Consider the following 24,257-nt stretch of genomic DNA (forward strand, 5'->3'; position numbering starts at 1 on the left):
CTGTCATTTTTGGCACAGCTAAGAAGTCACGTCCGGAGGTGTCCAGCTCAGCACTTTGCCATCTCTCTGCAGGTCATCGAGCCTTCACCAGCCCAAAATGTCGGAGAGGTTTTCCCGCACATGCGGAGGCTGGCTGGCAGCGTGCTTCCTCAGCTTGGCGCCCATCACCTTGTAGAGGGCGCAGGCAAGCTTGGTGACCACAGTGCGGACATTGGCGCTTCGGACAGGCAGCGCCTTGTTCCCCAGGAAGGACCAGAGCACGGGCAGGGCGTAGCGCTGGACGACTTCGGGGCTCCTGGGATAAACCCATCCCACAAGCGCTGCCGGAGGAGAGACACAAACTTCTTAACCACCAGCCTTAATGCAAACAAGGATCTACCTCTAGATGTGATTTTGGGAGTCTCTCGGGCTAAGATCAGTGAAATAACAGTGAGAGCCCCATGATCCAGAAATGGGCAAAGCAGCTGAACATCCCCAAAACAGAACCACCAAGCCCTCAGGACTAATTTCTCCAGATCCGAGCCTTGTACCTGTGGCAGACTTCACACCTTTACTAAATCATTCCACAATCTGTTTCCGGCATGATGAATGACCAAAATGTCAAATTGCTGTTTATTTCCATTTAGAAGTTCTCTAAACCCACTGCTGAAGGTTTGAAAGGCACTTTAGAGAGGAAATTGAGAGATTTCTAATAAAAAGGATGACTCCGTTTTTGTGACCTGGCTTAATTAGCAGTGGATTTAGACCCAGCTAAAGCAAGGCTATAAATAAAGCAAGGCTATAAATAAAGCAAGGCTATACACTGTCTTCTCTAGTATATATTGAGGTTATCATTTTTCCATGCCTTGGCTATTGCTGACATAGCAAGCTCCTCTGAGCAATCAATTACCAGCTGCATTTGGAGCATTTTGGGCAGCGCTGACATAGGAAGACCCTGACTGCACACCCTGAAATGCTCAGTCCAATGGCACTTCCCCAGCACAGGCAGGGAGCCTCAGCACTCTGCTTCTGCCCCTCTGCCCCCAAAGGCTGCCTTGCACAAAATCCGTGCCTCTAACATGTGTGCTGAGTTTTGACCTAAGCTGTGACCCCCAGGCACTGCAGGCTTCCACCTCAAAATTTTCCAAGAGCAAAGCAAGAATTCTGTGAGGACAAAACAAACCAATCCCCTGAAACAGCATTTGCCACCATTTTCCCTAAAGGATCAGAGCTGTCCCAGAGCTTCCAAGAGAGGAGCCAACTTGGGAACTTTTAGCCCCTCCCTTTCCTGGAGGCGGCTTCTGAGATGCCCCAGTGAGAGCTCAGCCCTGAGGCCGAGCGCCGCCCCCATCTCAGATGCTGCACACCTCTGCAGCAGCCAGGGAAAACCTGCCCAATACACCTTCCATGGCTATTGGGCAGGAGGGACAAGCTCAGCACCTCCTGATTTGGAGGAGCCACTCTAGTGTCTATTCACTGGCATTCCCTGTAAATTCTGCCTCGGAAGACCTCTTGCCTTAGAAGGGGAGGCCATACCTGAGAGATGCTCCGTGACATCCAGCAGAGCTTGGCCCTTCAGTTCACTCCTTCGGTGGCTGAACTCTTTCAGCAGGGATACTTTATCTACAAGGGAAACACACATTTCTGCTCTCTCTTCTGAGGTCATAAGAGAAAGGACAGTGGGGAGGGAAAGGGCAGGGGCAACTACATTTTGTAAAAGAAAGGAAATTCCTGCTGATTTTTGAATCCTTTTCTTCTTTCCTTCCAGCCTACTTGGGAGGATTTTAAATTCCAAAAGAAAAGCTCTCCTTTCACATTTTAAATCCAAAGTTGTCTGCTGTACCAGGAGCTATGTTAAGCATTTCACATCAGGGACCTCAAGACTTCAATCACATGTAAGCAGTGAAAAGGTTTTGCATCCCAGAGCTTTGCAGAAGTGATCTTCTCTCTCCCCTATGGAAAAGGGTGAGAAGGCTCCAAAACGCACACCTCCATTGCCACCTGAAGGATAAGCTGTTTTTAAATTGTCAGGTTACCTGTGTGGATCTAGGGACAAGACTCCAAGTTACTCATACAAGAGCTATTACTGCTCAGTGCCTCAGTAGCCTGTGGGTTTCTGTAACAGCTGTGAAATCAGATCTTGGCAGAGAGACTGGAAAATGAACTGATTTCCCAGTACTTGACCGGCGTATGTATTTTAGTTTTCCTTGTGCCTATCTGTTGCGGTTTTGGGGGTCTCGTTTGAATTTGCTGTTGCCTGCATTGGCCTGCAAGCCTCCAGTCCTGCCACTCTAATAAGCCAAGGCAAGCTTTTCCTGGTGACAGAACGTGTGTGGGATGAAGTTTGGTCCCTCACAGGGTCACAGGGCTGGCAGTGACAAAGCAGGCAATCTGCTTCATTGGGAACCACTACAGAGCTACACCCCAGGGTGGGTTTAAGTAGCAGGGTATTACTAAGAGCTCCTTTCCTGCATGAGATACAAAAAGGAGGTCCCAAATGATCTTCATGCAGCCATGCAGTAAAGAAGTGATCCTGCTGTCCTAAAGAAGCTAATGCCTATGATGTGGAGCCTTCCAGGAGGCTGCTCTGCAGAGGTTCTGATGTGCCGGTGTCCCTTCATGCCAACAGCAAAGCTATTCATTTGGGAAGTCAAATGGGGCCCAGGCAAACTCCAAAAATCCCTTTGGCCCTGAATTCCAGCAAAGCTGTAGTCCAGCACTTCCTCTTCAGACAAGCAGCACAGAGCCAAGGGCTCCTGGGACTTTTGGGAAATGCGGATGCACATTCAAGCCTGTTGGGGGACTGGTGCGTAAGGACTGCACCTGCACAGCTTCTGGTGGGTGTCAGCTGGAGGTTTCCACAGACAACAACAGCTGTCAAGGCACTCAGCGTTCTCTTGACTCGCAGAGGCAGAGACACACTTGAGGAGAGTCCATGCCAGGGCTCAGCCTTACCTAAGTGAGCCATGGATTCTTCCAGTGCTTTCACAGCTGCGGCATAAACCCCGGGGTCCTTTGAGTTTAGGTTGTTTGTTATTCCTTCAACCAAACAGATGATCACCGGGTTTAAGCCATCTTTCAGGATGCCTATGATTTCAGCCAGCACGTCCAGCGCCTTCTGCTTCACTTTCTTGTGCGTATCACCAAGTCTCAGGACAAAATAATCAAAAATCTGTGAAGAGAACAAACAACATGAAAGCTGGATTAAAATGTCCTTGTTTGAGGAAGGGACACAGAAGTGAGCACTCAGCAATGTAAAAGATGAAAGTGATCCTTCCTGTCAGGTCAGCACTTGCTTGCACAATTTCCCTGTTTTCCTGTGGGCCACTCTCTGGAATGGTTGTGCAACCTCATGCTGGTTGAAAGATTTTCATATATTTTGAAGAGCTTTGGGTGGGGACAGAATAGTTCCTATGGTGTTTCTCTCCACATTTCAGTCATTAAATTAATCCCATTCATTGATGCAAAACAGTATCTTTGCTTTTGAAGTATGGAACCAGATATTTACAATGCCCCTTTTTCTACACAATTGCCTCAAGTTCTGAGGGCAGTTACGATTTTGCCAAAACTATGGCTGGAGGAGATCCAGGTTTTGTTCCATCTGTCTCAGAACTTGTGTCTGGAGAAGTGCAGGGCTCTGATCAACTCTTCCAGGATCCAGACCAATTGTCTACCCAGCAGGTAGACTTCTGAAATTTAATGTGCTGTACCGCTCTCATTAGAGCAGGTTCAGTCCCTTGACAGCCACATTATCAGGCACCATTTTCTGGACAAAGGGAAAAAGCAGCTGCTGGGAGGAGAAGGAAGAGATCTGTCCCTAGCCATTTCCCTCTTTTTCCAAAGAGAAAAAAGACCCCCCCAAGAAGGGTGAGCACCGTCTTTCCCAAGAGGAATAGGGATGCCGATGGAAACGAGTAGCCAGAGCTGTGCCTGTGCAAGACAAGTCGGAGTTTACAGAAGAATCCTTTTAAAAAAAATTGGTTTAAACCTGCCCAGCCTGATATTTCTCTTCCCCATCCAAACCCATTCTTTTGTCTTGAGAATAATTGCCACACTTTCAGTGGCTGGATTCCCTTCACTTAACCCAAGTGGGAGCAGGAGACAGCAGAAGTTACACCAGCAGAAAACTCTGTCCTCATCTGATGAACAGCATCAATGGGCACCTGCCAGACAAATACATCTGGACTGAAATCACTTGTCCTGAAGTGTGGACCTGAATTAAATGTTTCAGGGGAAGAGGCACCAGCCTGTCCCACACAGCCAGGATGTAGTGCCAAGACACACTGAATTAACTTTCCTGCTACAGGCTTGGGAAAGGAGCTAAAGGAAAGGAACAGTGAAGACACCCTGCATACTTGGACACTGTTAGTGGAGACGAGCTGGGGGCTGCTTTTGCACAGGTCTAGGAGGAGTGCCACTCCTTCCATCCGTGTCTTAAACTCCTTGGCTTCCAGGAGATTGTACAGCTTCTGGAGCGGCTCCGTTTCTTCCCCAGCCGGAGGTAACATGACCTGGGCTTTTGGGCGGCGTAGGAGGCGTTCATCAGAGGTAGACTTCACCCTGGAAAATAAAACCAAATGAGGACCTGTTGGTGATCATACCTTCAGTTAATTGTGAGCAGAACATCTTGGGGAGGTTTCCTAATGATATGATTTGAAGCTAGAAAATCCTGATCTGAAAACAACGTGAGACCTCATGACAGTCATTACAGGAGACAATCTGCAAGCAACTTTCTCACCAGTGCTTACTCAGGAAAACCAAGGATGAGATGCATCTCACTTATCTCCAGACAGCTTCCCAGGTACACATGTCGTACTGCTTTGTGAGGAAAGAGAGACGCTACTTCCAAGTTTAAATGCTTCATCATGAGGGAGGTGCGTGTCTTATAATAAGGAAACTCATCCCTCTGGAGAAGCGGCTCTACAGCAGGCATGACAATCTGGAAAAGTAGCTCAGATGCATCTGAACAGATGGATAGGGGCATATCTGAAGGATCCAGAAAATCCGTAACAGGGATAAAAACAGAAGCCAGACATCCCAGCACTACGCTCATATGATTGCTTCCCTAGAGACTAGATCCACAGCTTAACAAACCCACTGGGAACAACTCTCTTGAGCATGGGAAGATCCTGACTATGCTACTGAGGCATGTGGTCACTCTCCTGCCAGCGCTGAGCATGACAGAGCTAAATAACTCCCCTCTGTTATCAGAGGACAACAGGTACAAGTAGCTCTCCCACTGGCAGGAAGAGACAGCAAGGACCAAATTCCTGTCTCAAATGCTGATTGCAGCACAGGGGGAAATAAACCAAACATGCTGTCCATCAAGCAAACAGTATGAAGGACAGGAATGTCAAGACAAAACGTCCACATTGAGACACCTGTTGACCAAAGTTGCTCAGGAACTGGCTTGCTACTTACTACTCATCTTGGTACTGTCTGAGGGTAAGAAAACCATGACTCAGGGAGGCCAAACCACATGCATGGGAAGTGCTATTTTGGGGAATGGCATCTTGCTTCTAGACTGGGACTTCTCATCAAAACACCCATCTGAAAAAGCCTGCTCTCAGAGGAAAAAATCCCTGCTTGAATTTACTTGTCCCAAGTGAGGCAGCGGAGACATGGCCCTCTCACAGCCTCCACAGCACTGTCCTTGCCACTGCACTGGATCTTCTGAGCTGCAACCAATGGGTGTCTTTTTGTCGCCCATTTTTTGTGGAAAGCCTTCCAGAGAAGTTGTGTTCAGCGTAATGCAGAAGGAGACATTTTTTATGATAGAGCATTTGTAGGGAAAGGAAACAATGTCTGGCACAGGTCATCTCCACCAGAAAGATTTTCCTGAGGAAGAGACATGTAAAGCTTGCCACATGCTTTGTCACATCTAACTAAAGTGCTCAGTACCGTTTACTAGAAGGCAATGTGGCCTGGGGCTTCTTCGAGCCATCGCTCCTCTTCTTCACAGGCTTCTCGACAGATGGGTGTTCATCCTTCTGCGTTTCCATCCCCTACAAAGGCATAAAGAAACCCCATGGATCTTTAGAATGTAAAATAGGAAATTACCTGTTTAAAACACCACTTATAAGCAGGATCACTGCTACCAAGGCTTGGGCAAACATTTCCAAACTTACAGAAGGAAACAGGCCAGAGGTTCAGTGATGCCAACTCTTTGTTTTCAATAGCCCAAGGCAGGTTATGGCTGCTACCATACTGAGCAGCAGTCTAAAATCCCAAATTCATTCCTCTTGAGCATAAATGGGAATAATGCAAACTGGTAGGGAACTAATGCTCTTAAAGGAAGCTGCAGAAAAATTTGGACTCTTTGGAGGTTGGCCCATTGTGTTGGAAGTTGATTTGGTTCCACACTCACTCTCCCTGTTGCTGCACAAAGGCACACTCCCTTCTATAACGTAGGTAAAAAGAATAAAAAAAAAAAACCCAGGCAAACAACTGATTTTCCACTGGATGCTGCTGAATTCACCAAGCTTCTTCCAGCTCCACAGGGCATGACAGCAGGGCAGTATTCCCAGAAGATAGACAGTAATTGTAGCAATTGGGATTGACTGGGACATCTTTTGTATATTTGGACATTTTCTTGGCACTACTGCTTCCGGTGTCTTTTGCAAAGACTCTGTTATCTCCAGAAGCACTGTTCTCACTTAATTGCGTCACTGGGGGCAGAGTAGGGATAGTGGGGTGGGGGGTTATGCTTAAATGTAAACCTATTTTCTCCTCTTTCCCTTCCCTGTTTGTGGCCGATATTCAAAATATCCAATACTACACTTTTCCTCTAATATTATCAGTTCCTTTGTGCTCTGCAGATGAACAGGCTGCGGATCAACAGTTCATTCCCAGGAGCAAAATGATTTGGCAGAAAAGGAATGAGATAAGATTAGGTATGTTTGATCTCATATCAGCAGTGGCAATACTTGCACAAAGGAGACATTTCTCCTACCAAGCACTTACTTTCTTCTTCATTCTTGTCAGAATATCTTCCAGGTCACGGGTGGAAAGAGATTGTTCCAAAAGCCTTTTAAATTTTTGGTGGTTCAGCATCATTTTCACCATCTCCTGTCCATAATGCCTAAAACAAGAAAGACAGAAAGAAAGAAAGAAAGAAAGAAAGAAAGAAAGAAAGAAAGAAAGAAAGAAAGAAAGAAAGAAAGAAAGAAAGAAAGAAAGAAAGAAAGAAAGAAAGAAAGAAAGAAAGAAAGAAAGAAAGAAAGAAAGAATAGAAGGTGAACAAACAAAGGAGGAGTGTTAACAGAAATAGCTGATACCTTAACCTCAGCAGCTGCCATACCTGCATGAGAAGGCATTACCTACTCAGCAAAGAGAGAGATTTACCTCCACTTGTCACTGCACAGTGCTGTCAGCTGAACACAAGAGGCAAGAGGAGAACGTGGGGCAACAGAAAAATACAATCTCACTCTGAAACTGTGGGTGCGCTTCTGTGGCATCGAAGGATCCCAGGGAACAAGCGAAACACCTCTGCTTTGAGTCTGAGCTTATGAGCAGTGTCTTGCTGCCATTGCACAGGAATTTGCCTTTCTTTAACTGGCAGGGAAGCCAGGACCAAATGCCTCATGCTTGCTTTTGATTATTCTATACCATATGTATGCACAGGGACAGCTAGTTGCTCATGCCTTCTTGGCAGCTATTAATGGGAATTGAATCCTCAAAGTAAGGGGATTTGGGTGGTTTGGGTTGATTTTGCCACTAGGAAACCACAGTTCTCTTCAAGAAGCAATTTGGAGGTCATTCAGCCACAGATAAGAGCATTATAGAAATCTGCAGAAGAGGTTTAGAAAGACCGAATACATTGGCTAAAGACCCCTGGAATATTTCTAGGAAAGTCTTACATTATTGAGAAATAGATGTATGGGATCCTTCAGTGATGAACATTAGCCAACATTTTGGCTTTGTCTTGTGCACCTAAGGCCAAGCAAAACTGTTTGACTGGCTCATCTGATGGCTCTTTTGATCTCAGGAAGGAATCATTCAAGTCCCAGGAAGTTGGCAATGCTCCCTCTTGCGGGACAACCTCAGGTTCCCCAGCACAGTCATTTCCCCAGACAAGCCAGGGCAGCGGTCACAGCACCAAGCCTGACAGAGCTCAAGAAGCCTTTGGACAATGCTCTCGGGCACATGGAGTGACCCTTGGGGGGCCCTGCACACGGGCAGGAGCTGGACTCGATGACCCTGATGGGTCCCTTCCAACTCAGCGTATTCCGTGACTCTGTGAACCTCATCCACACAGTGAGGGAACTTGATATTTCCTTTAGCTTCCACTCTTTTGTGGTTTTGCCCTTTACAGCCAGACACCCAACAGTTTTCCTGTTTTAGGAGGTGAAATGAAGATCATTACCTTGTGTCCTTGTGACAGTCCTGAGCAAGCGTCCCTGCCGCGTGCGCCAGCCTCTCAGCCCTGGGCGTTCCTGCGAGCTTCGTGACTCCAGTTTTCTCCATCAAGGACAGGAGGAGTTGGGCCGCGCACTTCCGCACCTGGACGTGGCGGCTCCTGGGAAGAAGAGAGCGGACACTGGGGCACAGGGAGCAGAGGGACACAGCACAGGCCTTGGCCAGAGCATGCTCCCTGTCATTGCTGGGGGAAGGAGGCCTGGGCTCTCCCTGACACTTGGGACACCTGTAGAAGGTTCTGTCTGCAGAGAAACACAAAGTTAGCACTGTACAGAAGGACTGCCTGCAAGCAAGAGCGAGGAATTCAGTCTCCCTGCACTATCTGATACTCAATGTCTTTCCCCAAATTCACTCTGAGAAAGAGGGAAATTAAAGACAACCCAGGCTGACCCTTCAGGGGCCAGCCACTACACAAACAGCCGCAGCAGGATTGAGGATATTTGCACCCATTTACCCCCAAATCTGCAGACCTTGGGAAAGAAACAAATGCAGGGAAAACACGCTGTGGGACATGAAGTTGCAGAATATCCAGCAATGCAGCGAGTTTCTTCTGTGAGGCTTGGCAAGAGATACATCTGAACGTTTGCCCCTTTTCCAAAGCTGAGGAAAGGGTGGCAGTCAGTTTAGCCAGGTTGTCCTGTTCTAGACAGTGTCTCTTGGGGACTATCAGGCCCAGCACCAACACTTAAGGCAGCACCTGCTTCAGCTGTCCCATGGCAGTCGGCCTGTGAAGGTGCCTGTACAGTGATTCATCATCTCAAGGCTAACATGAGACATCAGTTGGAACAGCAAGTGGGGCTCTAAGGCCAGGACAGTCCTACAAGACTCCTCTTGGCAGGAGCTGCACCTGCTGTGCAGGCTGGGCCACACCCAGCACGTTCTCCCCCATGTGCTCCATGCCGCAGCAAGAACCCTCCTTACTTCTCAAGTGAATGGCATAATGAGGATGCATGGTTTTTCCCAAGGCCTCTGTGGTTAGGGCTGTGAAATATCAAAGAGCGCTCACAGCTGCAGTTGCAATTGTCCCTCTTCCCACAAAACCACAGGGCTCTATCCTTAGCCTTTGCAGGCACTTGCACTTGCCCACCATTCACCACATCTAGGCAACTCGGACAGACTGGGAGAACTCCAGGAAGCAGCAGCAAGCTGAGTCAGGGGAGGTTGAGGTTGGATATCAGGAAAAAGTTTTTCACCCAGAGGGTGGCTGGGCACTGGAACAGGCTCCCCAGGGCAGTGGTCACAGCACCAAGCCTGAGAGAGTTCAGGAAGCCTTTGGACAACGCTCTCAGGCACATGGTGTGACCCTTGGCGTGTTTGTTCTGTGCAAGGCCAGGAGCTGGACTCAATGATCCTGATGGGCCCCTTCCAACTCAGCATATTCTACAGCTCTGTGATTCTGTCAACTAAACGGCTGCACGAGGGCAGAAATAGGTGACAAGAGGAAAGAAGTGAGGTTGATTGGAGAATCAAGTCACTGAGTTCACAGAAGATGCAGGATACAGGACCCTTCCCTCCCACCATTCCCATTCTCTCTCTCAGCCCTTCTCCCCCCCACACAATAGAAGGTGAAGAATATCACTAAGAGAAGAAGAACCTACTGGACTCCACTGTCCATGAGAGCAGTCATTGCTCGTGCAGGAGTCACATGCTCCACCATGACTCCCAGGGTGTGACTGGCTGCTTTCTGAACAAACTCTGGGGAGTTCCACACCATCTGGAGAAGGACCCGAGCAACCTCATCCACCTCCGAGTCCATGTCCTTCTGCAAGGTCACAAAGAGCTCTCCAAGAGTGACGATTGCAGAGTAAGACACCTTTGAGCGAAGGCTGGTCACCTGGGGAAGTCATGAGGGGAAACATAAGAATCACTTTGAAAAGAAAACCAGTTGCCTTAGACAAAAGTCCCAGGAAATGACAACACTTCCCGCTGTGTCCAGGGGAACACAAAAGCACAGGCAGAGCAGAAGAGCCCAAGCACAGAAAGGCACTTCACTCTGGCACCTACTTGTGCTAGGCCTCAGGCCTGCTTCCTGCAGGCCTAAAACATATTCTTTCACTTAAAGTGTTCTACTTAACTCTTCTGGAATGTCCACTGCTTTGGTTTTAGGCCCTTTCATTCAAAAAACAAAGAAACAAATTAAAGCAAGGGCTGCTCTCAAGCCATAAAGGCACAAGTCATAAAGACAAAAGAGTCATTTGCTCCTGTTTGAAAAAGCAACAGCAGCAGTTGAAGCCCTCAGCCAGGAAACAGAAAACACAGGCTCAAGTCTACAGACTAATTGGCAGTGTTGAATTACAGCTTGGGCAGAGATTTGGACTGCAGCAAATAACAGAATTAGTGTCTCCGCTTCTGCACTTGCACGTTGCACTGTAATGGCAGCTCGCTCCAAGAGGAGAGTGTCAGATGCCCGACCTACCAGTAAATAGAGCTACATGTGCACACAGATCCTATAGAGAGCTGACAGACATGAGAAAGATAAGGTCTAGAAACAGAAATGAAGGCAGTCCCTGAGCACACAGGGAGATGAACAAGCACATATCTACTCTACACACCGCGTATGAAGCACGGAGGACGATTCAGAACAAGGTTCTTACCTCGTTGGTAAGTGCCAAGCAAACCTCACGAAGTCTACAAAGAAGGACTTCTGAGTGGGACTCAGCCAGGTGTTTGATGCTGAAGAGTCCCTTCTCCTTCAGCTCCCTGAAAGGCAAGTACCAAGAAGATTGACTTTCTCTCCACCCAAGAACTAGGCAGCACCCTCTGAATTTACCAGGCTGGCGGCTCAGTCAAACAAAGGGAGGTGCTTTTCAAGCAGTACTTGATGAAATCGTGGAACTCGCTGCCACAGGTTGCTGTGGCTGTCAAAAGCATACACAAATCCAAGAGGCAAATAGAGGGCTTTCAGAGTCTTCATTTGTGGCTGTTTAACAAGACAGCCTTTCTGAAGTCTCTGGCACATGAAGTCCCTATGTCAGTGCTCCCTGGAGGCTGTGAGACCGTGCCATGCTGCTGTTTCTTGTCACCTCCCTGTACCTGTCCCTGAGACACAGTCCCATTGGGCTGCGTCTGGGGCATTTTCCTTCTTTGCCAGCCCCAGCAGGCAGTTCAGCAGTGAGAGTCTGCACTGGCACTCTGTAGCTGAGTTTCCACTCTGCAATCTAGGCCTGTCTGTCACCCACTCCACTCCACCTCACACATTCCCCAAGAAAGCAGCAGGAAGCCCCAGAAGATTCCACACCAGGGCAAGAACAGATGAAAGTCTGGCTTTTCCCAAAAGCCCCTACCTAAAACAACAGCAACATGTTATTTACAAGGTGCAAACAACTCCCTCTCTCAGCACTTGCTTTGTGCAGGACCTGAGCTACAGGAAGGCGCGTGATGCATCGGGGCTGCAGCGCAGGGCTGGCGGCCGACGCCACGGCCATCCCTGAGTGTCACCCGGACCCCCCCCACAGCTGCAGAAGCTCTCTGCACCTCACAGGGCACCAAACAGAAATGGGGAAGAGAAAGCAGAAGAGAAAGGGCAGAGCAAAGGCGAGCAGTGAGTAGATGATAACCCAGACATCAAAAAGACAACCAATATCACCTAACATTTGTGGGGTTATCACCTCTGGACTTCTACAGGCCTCCTTCTGTCTGTGTCTAAGTTTGGGACACATTGTGAGTATTGACCAAGTGGCTGACTGCCATGCAGAGACAACCCTTGCTGGGAGAGCAGGAAAGCTGGCTGCAGAGCCGGACAGCAGCACAGGCAGAGGGCCAAGATGGAGAGTGGACAATTGATCGTGGTGGTACTCGTAGGTGCACAGTGAGCACACCCTGCCAGACTGCCCCGAGCTCATCCCTGCAGTTACAGCTGCCTCCTGGCACCAGTGCTGTAGTTTGCTCTATCAGGATGGGCAAAAGCCAGAGCTTAGCTCTTCACCACTACTTTATGCAGCTCAGCTTTCCAATGGATCAGTAAGAACCAACTGCTCCAGTTCTGCCGAGCTGGAGTAACTCAAGAGTAGATTTGCTGTTCATTCTCAGCACAGGCTATGAACCCAAGATCCCAGCTGTGGTGGCTGAGGCAGGAGGCGGTTTGTGCTCCTTGTGCAAGGAAAGCCGGTGCAGGAAAAAGCTGCTGTGGAGCAGGCTTACCTGAGGAGTTGTGTGGGAAGCTGCCGTCTCCATGGATGATGGGCTTCTTGGGCAGTAAGGGCACGTTGTCCTGCTTCCTCAAGACCTTCTTCTTCAAGGCACTACCAGGGTGTTTTCTCTGCACACTGGAAGCTGTGCCATTGACAGGCGGTAGGCTAAAGCCTGCAGGGACCAAAGAGGAGCTTGGAAGTGGAGGGTGACAATGGAAAGGCCCAGAAAACTTGCTGGAGCTGGGCAATGTCTCTTTGTTATCCCAAAGAACTTCAAGTATAACAGTGGCACAGTACCATGGGAAAGTGATCACAGAATAAGAGACTCCTAGAAGAGTTTGGGTTGGAAGGAACCGTTAACCACCATCTAGTCCAGCCCCCATGAGCAGGGATATCTTCAGCACGAGCAGGTTCCTCAGGGCCCCATCTAACATGGCCTTGAACACCTTCAAGGATCAATCAACAACAGCTTCTCGGGGAAAACTCTCCCAGTGTTTCATCCCCTTCATTATAAAAAAATTCTTCCTAATATCTAATTGAAATCTACCCTCTTCTGGTTTAAAACCAAATTGCAGTGATGCTTCCCCGAAGAAACAAGGAAACCCCAGTAGTGCTTTGCTTTTGTTTTCCTGTTTCAGAGGCTGGCTGGGGAAGTTACCAAAAGAAAGCGCAGATAACCTTGCCTGATGCCCTCGGGCTGAGTGCTGCCTCCTGAGGTCCCTGCTGCTGCCCTGGGGCAGCGCACACAGCACTGCAGTCAGGGCCCCTCAGCCGGGATTCAGTCGGGAACGCTGCTTGCTCCGGGGGCTACACCAGAAGCACTGGCTCGGGGCTTCAGCACAGCTCTACAGCACCAGCTCCTCAGCAGGGAGTGGTGGGAGAAGGGTCTCTGGGGTTTTCATTAGAAGGAGTTGAATTTTGTTTCTTCCAGGTTGCACCTTGGTTGAAAAGCATTCTTTTGGACCCACTTTTCCTGGAGGCTGCTATCCAGGAGAGTCTGAAGCCCCAGTGTACTTTGCAAGACAGAATTTTACACTTTGAAGGACTTCAGAGGGGAAGGTGGGAAGCTGATATTCTGTTACGGACTCAGTGAGGCCATGGGCAAGACACTTCATGCCTCTCCATTTTCCTTTGGGGACCGGAAATGCATCCTATGCAAACTCCCACTCAGATGCAAGTGTAACAGCCCCCCAGTCTGAGGGCAACACTGTGCAGAGGGCAAGCAAGTGATCAGAAAGGACCACAGGTGTAGCAACCACTTACTTGCTGCAGCTCCATCCCCAGGGTCAACTGTCTGTGGAGGCAGCTGCAAGGACGTTTCCTTTTCTCTCTCTGTCTTGATCTCTTCCTCCAAAAGCTCCATTGGCATCCGCTCTAAGTTCCTTTGAGCCAACATGCCCAATGCAGCACGGACCTACATGCAATGGGAATGCATCACAGACTGTAAGCAGAGACACACAAACCAGACACAACATCTCATCAGGAGCACAGAGCCCTTAGAGTTCCACAGTCCTTGATGCAGCTCCATGTACATTCCAATGGTTTCTGAAGAATGTCTCCTGTCCTCACCTTGGCAATTACACACAGTGAGGTGGAATGCTTTATTGCCATAACCTCCCACTGCTCCAAGGTACTGTTTCTCACCCTCTGTCAGGAGGCCTTGCTTGAAGCAAGAAAATCACAGGAGTGCTCCAAGACAGATGAAGAGCCTACGTGACCAGTGAGCAGGCAGTTCCCTTCCTACAGGCCATGGCAGGAGAATAAAAACCATGTGCAATACGCAGCAAGGAGGGGTAATTAGCTGTTGCTTAACACTCATGGCCAGGAATTGCAGCTGTTTCTCACTTCTGGCTTCTGAAGGACTCAGCTGCTCTCGGAGACCGTGAGGCCAAAAAGACGAGTCACGTGAAAACAAGTTGCAAAAATATTGATGTTAATGCGTGGAAAAATTGAGAATGGGAGGGCTGTGAGATACAGCAAGAAAGGTAACCAGGAAAAATCAAAGTCTCCCATTTTATTTTGCAGCCTTGCTTACACTGAACATTAGAATCCTTGCCCACATTCACTGATGTGTAGCTTGCTCTGCCATTCAGAACTTCTCTACAAGGGCCTTTGCACATAAAGAATGCTTCTGGCATGACCTTAGCACCATCTCCAAACCAGTGACCTTGCCACCACTGGAAATAGCCAAGCAATTGCTCTGTAGCTGTCAAATATATGCCCAAGAGAATCCCCATCCCCCAAGAGTGGAAGATGATGATTTTCAGGGACATTTTGGGCCTAGCACTAAACAGTCACTGGAAAGGAAGTCTGCTCATCCCTGTCCTTATCCCTCACCTTTCGAAAGCCATCCTTCAGGGCTTCGGCACTCGTAAGGCCAGCACTGGTGGGGTGATCCGTCTCCTTGGCCTGGCTCAGTGGGAGCCCTGTTAATGGAAGCAAAGGTTCCTGGAAATCTCTGGCACACTTCAAGCCCCCAACAGCTGGGCAACAGGCAAGACAGCTTCCAGATTGCAGAGCTCTGATAAGACCCAGAGATTGTGTCTGAGAGCAGCAAGGTACATATGCCTAGAACCTCGCCCAATGGATGGGCTACTGCCACAGTGCACTGGCAGCAGACATGGCATTGCTCTGTTGGCCAGCAGAATGAAACCTCCTGCATGATGGAGGCCTCAGCCCTGGATGCTGGAGAGCTGCTGTGTTTGATAGAGAAGGGCAGAGACAGAGCTTGCTCTTGACAGAGATTCTTATCTGTCCTAATTCATGCTGATTTTAGTAAACATCTTCCTGGTTCCTAAAAGAACTCCCGGGTTCTAATACCCATAAGCATTTAGATCAATATTTTCTTCTCTTTGTGGCAATATTTTAGAGAACATGAAAAGAAAACCTTAGCATTGCAGGAGTGTTAGTAAAACGTGAATTGTGTTCTTGAAACTGGATAATTGGCTTTGCCCAAGGATTTTCATTCTAAACTGTGTGAGACTGGGCCACTTTCAGGCCAGTCTGACTAAAGGCTGATTTTCCTAATGGAAGTGGAACAATGTAGCTCATTCTGAAACACTCTCCAACAGAGCCCTTAAAACTCAGAGGATGAATCACTCTTTACATGGCTTCACAGAGGATAAAAACACGTGGCAGCAAAGAAGCAGAAAACCAATGTCTTAAATCAGGATTTTTTGCCCAGCAAAATGGTCAGCTTAATAATAAAAAAGAGTCAGATATGGGCTTTGAGGAAGGAGGGCTATTCCGGATTGGGGGCAAGGCCTTGGAAGGTAAGAGCATCTGGGAAGTTGACAGGGAAAATACTGACTCCAGGGTAGCCTCCTTGGGACCAGTGCAGTCAGCCCCAAGTGCAAAGTGGAGACACAAAATATAACAGAGGCCACAATGCCAACATAAAGCATCTGAAGCTACAGTATTTCATGTGAGAGATTCCCTGGAAACCTCTAAAGAGCTGTACAGGGAAACATGCTCCTGCCAGCAGCCACTTGAGGCAGGCCAGGGAGACACCCTGACCCACTTGCACAGAGCCAGCACAGGAGCAGCCTGGCCTCTGGGCTGCCCTGGGACAGCAGGGAGCCCAGAGGCCTGTGCTTTCCAGGAATGGCTCAGCTGCACACGCACCCTCCTGCTCCTCTCGCGGCCCCACAGCTGAGCAGCCCTACAGCTACACGGGGCACTGGGAGCAGCACAGCTCATTGCAGGGGGCACATGCAGGGCAGAACTGTTCCCTGGCAATGTGCCCAGGCTCTCTAGGCTGGCACAAGAGCCCTCCTCCCGCCAGAGAGCGGCCCAGCTCCCGCCTTACCTCTTTGTGAGGCTGAGCCATGCTCAGCCTTCACCTGGTGCTCCCTGGCAGTGACCCCGGGGGCAGCGCTGCTCAGCTGCCCCTGCCGGGGCTCCTGGGCCAAGGCCCCCTGAGCAGGCTGCGAGCGGAGACCTGCACTGCCAAGGCCGGGCTTCCGCGCATCAGTCTTCAAGCCGAAAAGTTCAGCCAGTTCCCTTGGGAACAGAGGCATCCCAGGTCCTATCACACACCATGAACTCTTTCCCTTCTTCCTCTGGGTTTTTGTTGTAGACTCAGAAGAAGCTGTAGATCAGGTACAAGGGAAGAAGTGAGTTAGTTGAACTCCCACCTTTACAATCACCACAACTAATGGGTGAGGCACTCGAGGGGTTATTTATTATTGAGAAGATCGCTTTGTTTTTATTTTTCATGAAACTAGCATCACTATAATTGCTCTGAGCTGTATGGAGCTGGCAGGACAGGAGAGAGAGGTTCCACTACTTTGCTTCTGTGCTGCTCATGGCTCATCCACTACTTGGGGATCCCTTTCCTTCCAAACAGTTGGCAACCCACAGGGGTCTCTAGAATTTGACAATTCCACCTAGGAAGTAATTGCTTTCCCAAGCAAGTTTTCAAGGCCTTTGTTTCTGTAACTCCCCCTCAGTTCTCGGCTGGGTTTTTTTGGTTGTTTTTATTTCTCTTTACAACAAAGGCAGTGCTGGGACACAAACAATGGCACCATGTGTTAGAAGCTGCAGAAGCTTTGCACTCCCCATGGGATGTCCCCAGTACTCAAGTAGCCTGTATCTGTAGGGAACAAATGGGTCATCCAAACATCCCACTTTTGCTCCAGGGATTTATTGCCTGCTTTCTTCTCTGCAAAGAAACTGAAACCCAACACAAACATGACCTGTCTCAAAACATTTCTGATCATGGCAGTTCCTGACAATTCAAGATTTTCCCAATGGAAGTGGCATAGGGCAGATCATAAAAATAAAACCTGTCTTAAATCTGGATTTTTTTTCCCCCTGTAGAACAGTCAGTTCAATATTAAAAGAGATAGCTCATTTCTACTCCAGAATTAATCCAGAAATGCCACCTTACTTAGCCAGCAATACTTCTCCCCAGATGCATTCAGCATTCCAGCTTCATATCAGCAATAAAGGAGTCATTCAAAAGGGGCCGTGCCCAGGATTTGGCAGAACTAACACTGAGGCAAAGGACCAGTGCATCTGATCCCTTTTTCTGCATCAGCAAAATTGTTTCTTCAAATCTCATCTCTCCTATCATTCCACGCCCAGAGATGGCAAAGGAACAACAACACTGGCATTGAGGCTTTGAACTTGAAAGCAGGGGCTGACACACATGCATCAGACACCTCATTTGGTCTGGCACAACTCTTCTTGTCAGGGATCAGGCAAGGCAGGGAGGGGGGACAAGGCAGAAGGCATCACCTCCCCCAGCCTCAGCCTGCAATACTGACACGGGCAGAGAGAGTCAGGGAAGAGATTTGTCCTTGTGAACCTGCCATAGGTGGCTTTAGGCTTGTGCTGTCAGAGGATGACAAACCCTGATCCTGCATAGGCTGCATCCATTTGGAAGTCTCCTTCCCCTTAACTGGAACATTCACAAGGCCTTTCTGTCTAAGGAGGTTTCCCTATTTCTCCCCGTGCAAAACCAGGCAATGTCCATGAATCTCCTTCAGATCTCAAAGGGCTCAGCACAGAAACTGCCCCAAGGGAAGGTGTCCTCCTTCAAAGGCAGGAGGAAGGAGTGGGAACATTTCTCCTTTCATGCTAAATGTCCTTTTTTCTCTACTAATTATGACCTTAGAAAGGGTGCAGGGAGATGAAAGGCATGTGCACGATGGAGAGGAATGTTTTCTGTTCCTGCGGTGCATTTCCCAAGCCCCAAGGTACCAGTGCAGCTCCTGGAGTAATTTTCACTGCACCACCGGAGCACACTCCCAGTGACCAGGCTCTGGGAGAGCCCATCAAGGAATTGAAAGGAATTTGAAGACATTTAAACCAGGATGGTTTTCAACCAAACTGTCACAATGCCACCCCTGGGTCAGCATTCCAATGGTCATTTTAGGACAGACATGCCCTGTACCTACCTGCATGTTCAGAGTTCTTCTCTTTGCTTCTGCTGCTGGATCTTGGCCTTGAGAAAAGGGAGGACAAAAGAATATATGAGGAGGTAGAAAGAGAAGGGCATGGAATGTGTGTAGCATCAAAGGAGGCAAACCTTCTTAGCATGGTCCCCCTGATGAAGGAGGAAATGCAACACATAAACCCAACACAATGCAAAGCTGAGGAATTGTCCTTAAGCTTTCAGGTGCTGGAGTCCCACAGAGCTTGCCAAGCTCTGGCTGAAACACAGCAGTCATTCTTCAACTTGCATCAGACCTGCCCAGTTCTCTCCTTTTGGAGCCAAGTGGCTCCTACAGCCTCTGTGAAGCAGCAAGAGCTGCTGAGCTGAGACACAAGTCTGTATGGAGGGCAGCTACTTTTGTTCTGCTGCCAAAGCTTGACTTTGCCTGCTCATGCCTTACACTGGTGACAGTCTCGGGCTACATGGGGTCATAGCACTGCTCTCTCCTGAGAATGACAGTACACCTCCTTGCTCTTTCAAGGACAAAAAGGCCTTTTCCAACTCAGCTGCTAGGTAAGGATATTCAGATTGCACTTTAAAAGCCCTACGGAGGCTTTTCAATTGGAATGATACTTCTGGGACTCCTTCTTTATCCTTGTCACTAGGATAAGCTTGACAGCTACATTTTCTCACACATATATCCAAGCCAATATCGTTGCATCAGGTACAGTCCTATAACTCTTCTCTAGCACGTTGCCCTCTTTGATCTTAAGCCCAGATCGAAACACTAAACATGGATCAGATTATACATCTGTACCCCAAGTTTTATCTGGGCTCTGGTTTCACGGTGGAGGCCCAGGCACAGAGAAGTCACGCCTGACATTTACAGGAGCAGCACCTGAATTTGCAGACACCTCCTCAGTAGCCAATATTTGCCCTGACATATCCTCATGGCTGCAGAAGTTGACAGTCAAGGATCACAGTATTCAAAGAACCGCAGTATCCAGATCCATGCAATACAGTTCCCAAATGACAGCACAAACACCACAAAGGGAATCAGTAGCCGCGTCCAGCAGAGGACCTGTTCTGAGGTGCTCTTAAGCCCTGCCTCCTCTTCCCCACAACCACCTCTGCTCTTAGGGCATATGGTGTTGGGTTTGCCATTGTGCTGGATCACCACAGATGGGCCAAATGGGGAATACACTGAGGTTTGCCTAAATACATGGGAGAGATGACTGTGGAAAATAACCTCACGAGACGGGAAGAGCGAGGGGAACAGCACACTGGAGCAGCAGACACCTTGGCTTACCTCATCTCCTGGGACTCCTGGAAATCCAGCTGTGGAGAGCTTGGGACAGATGCTGCCGCACTGCTCACAGGGGGACTCACTGCCTTGCGTATTGGGGGGATCAAAGGTGGTCCCAATGACCCTTTCTTCATATCCCCACCACTGGAACACAGCAAGGAAGCCTGCAAAGGGTAGAACACCGTACTCCTCAGATCCAGCATCCAGCTTGCCCCCATTCATGCCTGAAGACATTTAGCCATGCTCTTAGCTGGGACCTGGCAGAAATGTCAAACTGATGGAGCAACTTGGTCTAGGACAGGGAATGGAAAGGGAAGTGGTGAGGGAGAGACCATGTCCCACATTTGCCACCGCTATCCCTATGCTCACTTCTCTGGAAATGTGGCTACATTCCCAGATGGCATCCACATGTTTGGCACCAAGATGTTCTGCGGTGCCACTGCCTCCACTGGCCTTTTGGATCGTATGGGAATGGCCTTGGATCCCTATTCTCTCCCTGTCCCTAAAGCACCTAACAGCCAGTGCTGATCTCCAGCCAAGTCCCCACAAAGCCATCCTGCAGGATGTCCAAACCTGCTTTTCTCAAGCCCCTCATTTCTGCTGCTGCTTCCCTTCCCTCGTACAGTTCCCCAGCAGCCTTTGAGCCCCGATGCTGCTGAGCTCTGGGCATGCTCGGTGCTCTCTCTCCAGCTCCCACACATCCATCATCTCAGGCTCACTGGCATTTAGGAAGTTCTGCCGAGCTCCCTGCCCTGCTGCTCTCTGGAAGGCCTCTGCCTGCCCAAGTTGCTCCAGGGCCCCCATGCCATGTCCAGCAAGGGGGGTGGAGGCAGCGGGGGCAGATGCACACCCTTCCTTAGTATCCCATTGTCCCTGGCACAGCTAAAGAGCCAAATCAGGCCCTGTTCAAACTTCAGTGGAAGGATCAGTTCCTCTCAGGGATACGCTGGGCCCTTTCTCAGCAAGGCTGGAATCAAGTACACAAGCCTTGGGTTGGACATTCTATTTAGCAAAGCTGTTGTTCATCTGCCTCCTCCTGCACCCCACAGCAAACCCAGAACAACTGCAGGCCCTGGCCCTGCTGCAAAGGCAATCGTGGGGGTGGGCTCTGGGCTGCTCTCCCCATGGCCACCTGCCATCCCTTCCCTCTGGACAAAGCCATGCCAGAATGCACAAAGCTGCCCAGAAGCTGATGAAGTCTAGAAATAGCATCAGAGACAACTGGGCACAAGGGCATGGCTGTACAACTCAAAAGCTGACACAACCTGCAACTGACTTTGCAGGACTGCCTGTTCCAGCAAACACCTTTCTCCGTCCAAACCGGACACAGCTGACAGAGAACACCACCAAGACACAGAGACGGTTCACACATACCCGTAGTTTACTAAATGTAGAAGGATTGGTTCACAAGATTGGCCAACTTCAGCTGCTCTGACTGCCTGTTGGTGTTTTCTCAGCCATAAGACAGAGCAGGAGCCACAACAGAGCCAGAAACCATTCAAAGACCTCCCCTGCTATTGATACTCACTGAGGACATGAAGCCTGCACTACACACCCACTGCAAAGACAGCCTGAAGTGCAGTGTCCTGCTGAGCTCTCCCTTTGCTCAGCTGCTTCCCTGGCCTCACCCCACAGCAAAAGGTCTCAGAGCTCTGCCTACAGCACATAAACTGGAAATCCACCAGACAGGACTTGGGTTGGTGTCCTTACCATATGTCCTTTTCTCTCTGAACTCAGCTCCTCCTTTTTTCTCCTGTCATCATCATTGCTGGTGACATTTTTCCCATTCTCCTGCTCTCTGCTACATATTTTCTTTGTGTTAGAAGAAGGAGAGCTCTTCTGGATGGTAGGCAATGGCTTGGAGGGAAGGAGCATAGAGGGAGATTGCACGGTAAAATTCTTGGCAAGACTGTAGCCAGTCAGTCCTGCAAAATGGAAACACAAAATAAACAGAGGCCACAATGACAACATAAAGCATCAGAAGCTACAGTATTTCATTGGAGAGATTCCCTGGAAACTTCTAAAGAGCTGCACAGGGAAACATGCTCCTGCCAGCAGCCACTTGAGGCAGACCAGGGAGACACCCTGACCCACTTGCACAGAGCCAGCACAGGAGCAGCCTGGCCTCTGGGCTGCCCTGGGACAGCAGGGAGCCCAGAGGCCTGTGCTTTCCAGGAATGGCTCAGCTGCACACGCACCCTCCTGCTCCTCTCGCGGCCCCACAGCTGAGCAGCCCTACAGCTACACGGGGCACTGGGAGCAGCACAGCTCATTGCAGGGGGCACATGCAGGGCAGAACTGTTCCCTGGCAATGTGCCCAGGCTCTCTAGGCTGGCACAAGAGCCTTCCTCCCGCCAGAGAGCGGCCCAGCTCCCGCCTTACCTCTTTGTGAGGCTGAGCCATGCTCAGCCTTCACCTTGTCCTCAGTCGGAAGTTGCTTCAGGCACCCCATGCCACGACTAGGAAGGGGGGTGGAGAGAGCAGGGGCAGGTGCACACCCTTCCTTTGCGTTCTGTCATTTTTGGCACAGCTAAGAAGTCACGTCCGGAGGTGTCCAGCTCAGCACTTTGCCATCTCTCTGCAGGTCATCGAGCCTTCACCAGCCCAAAATGTCGGAGAGGTTTTCCCGCACATGCGGAGGCTGGCTGGCAGCGTGCTTCCTCAGCTTGGCGCCCATCACCTTGTAGAGGGCGCAGGCAAGCTTGGTGACCACAGTGCGGACATTGGCGCTTCGGACAGGCAGCGCCTTGTTCCCCAGGAAGGACCAGAGCACGGGCAGGGCGTAGCGCTGGACGACTTCGGGGCTCCTGGGATAAACCCATCCCACAAGCGCTGCCGGAAGAGAGACACAAACTTCTTAACCAGCAGCCTTAATGCAAACAAGGATCTACCTCTAGTTGTGATTTTGGGAGTCTCTCGGGCTAAGATCAGTGAAATAACAGTGAGAGCCCCATGATCCAGGAATGGGCAAAGCAGCTGAACATCCCCGAAACAGAACCACCAAGCCCTCAGGACTAATTTCTCCAGATCCGAGCCTTGCACCTGTGGCAGACTTCACACCTTTACTAAATCATTCCACAATCTGTTTCCGGCATGATGAATGACCAAAATGTCAAATTGCTGTTTATTTCCATTTAGAAGTTCTCTAAACCCACTGCTGAAGGTTTGAAAGGCACTTTAGAGAGGAAATTGAGAGATTTCTAATAAAAAGGATGACTCCGTTTTTGTGACCTGGCTTAATTAGCAGTGGATTTAGACCCAGCTAAAGCAAGGCTATAAATAAAGCAAGGCTATAAATAAAGCAAGGCTATACACTGTCTTCTCTAGTATATATTGAGGTTATCATTTTTCCATGCCTTGGCTATTGCTGACATAGCAAGCTCCTCTGAGCAATCAATTACCAGCTGCATTTGGAGCATTTTGGGCAGCGCTGACATAGGAAGACCCTGACTGCACACCCTGAAATGCTCAGTCCAATGGCACTTCCCCAGCACAGGCAGAGAGCCTCAGCACTCTGCTTCTGCCCCTCTGCCCCCAAAGGCTGCCTTGCACAAAATCCGTGCCTCTAACATGTGTGCTGAGTTTTGGCCTAAGCTGTGACCCCCAGGCACTGCAGGCTTCCACCTCAAAACTTTCCAAGAGCAAAGCAAGAATTCTGTGAGGACAAAACAAACCAATCCCCTGAAACAGCATTTGCCACCATTTTCCCTAAAGGATCAGAGCTGTCCCAGAGCTTCCAAGAGAGGAGCCAACTTGGGAACTTTTAGCCCCTCCCTTTCCTGGAGGCGGCTTCTGAGATGCCCCAGTGAGAGCTCAGCCCTGAGGCCGAGCGCCGCCCCCATCTCAGATGCTGCACACCTCTGCAGCAGCCAGGGAAAACCTGCCCAATACACCTTCCATGGCTATTGGGCAGGAGGGACAAGCTCAGCACCTCCTGATTTGGAGGAGCCACTCTAGTGTCTATTCACTGGCATTCCCTGTAAATTCTGCCTCGGAAGACCTCTTGCCTTAGAAGGGGAGGCCATACCTGAGAGATGCTCCGTGACATCCAGCAGAGCTTGGCCCTTCAGTTCACTCCTTCGGTGGCTGAACTCTTTCAGCAGGGATACTTTATCTACAAGGGAAACACACATTTCTGCTCTCTCTTCTGAGGTCATAAGAGAAAGGACAGTGGGGAGGGAAAGGGCAGGGGCAACTACATTTTGTAAAAGAAAGGAAATTCCTGCCGATTTTTGAATCCTTTTCTTCTTTCCTTCCAGCCTACTTGGGAGGATTTTAAATTCCAAAAGAAAAGCTCTCCTTTCACATTTTAAATCCAAAGTTGTCTGCTGTACCAGGAGCTATGTTAAGCATTTCACATCAGGGACCTCAAGACTTCAATCACATGTAAGCAGTTAAAAGGTTTTGCATCCCAGAGCTTTGCAGAAGTGATCTTCTCTCTCCCCTATGGAAAAGGGTGAGAAGGCTCCAAAACGCACACCTCCATTGCCACCTGAAGGATAAGCTGTTTTTAAATTTTCAGGTTACCTGTGTGGATCTAGGG

Source organism: Coloeus monedula (genome assembly GCF_965178545.1).
Source record: "Coloeus monedula genome assembly, chromosome: 2".
Classification (NCBI taxonomy): domain Eukaryota; kingdom Metazoa; phylum Chordata; class Aves; order Passeriformes; family Corvidae; genus Coloeus; species Coloeus monedula.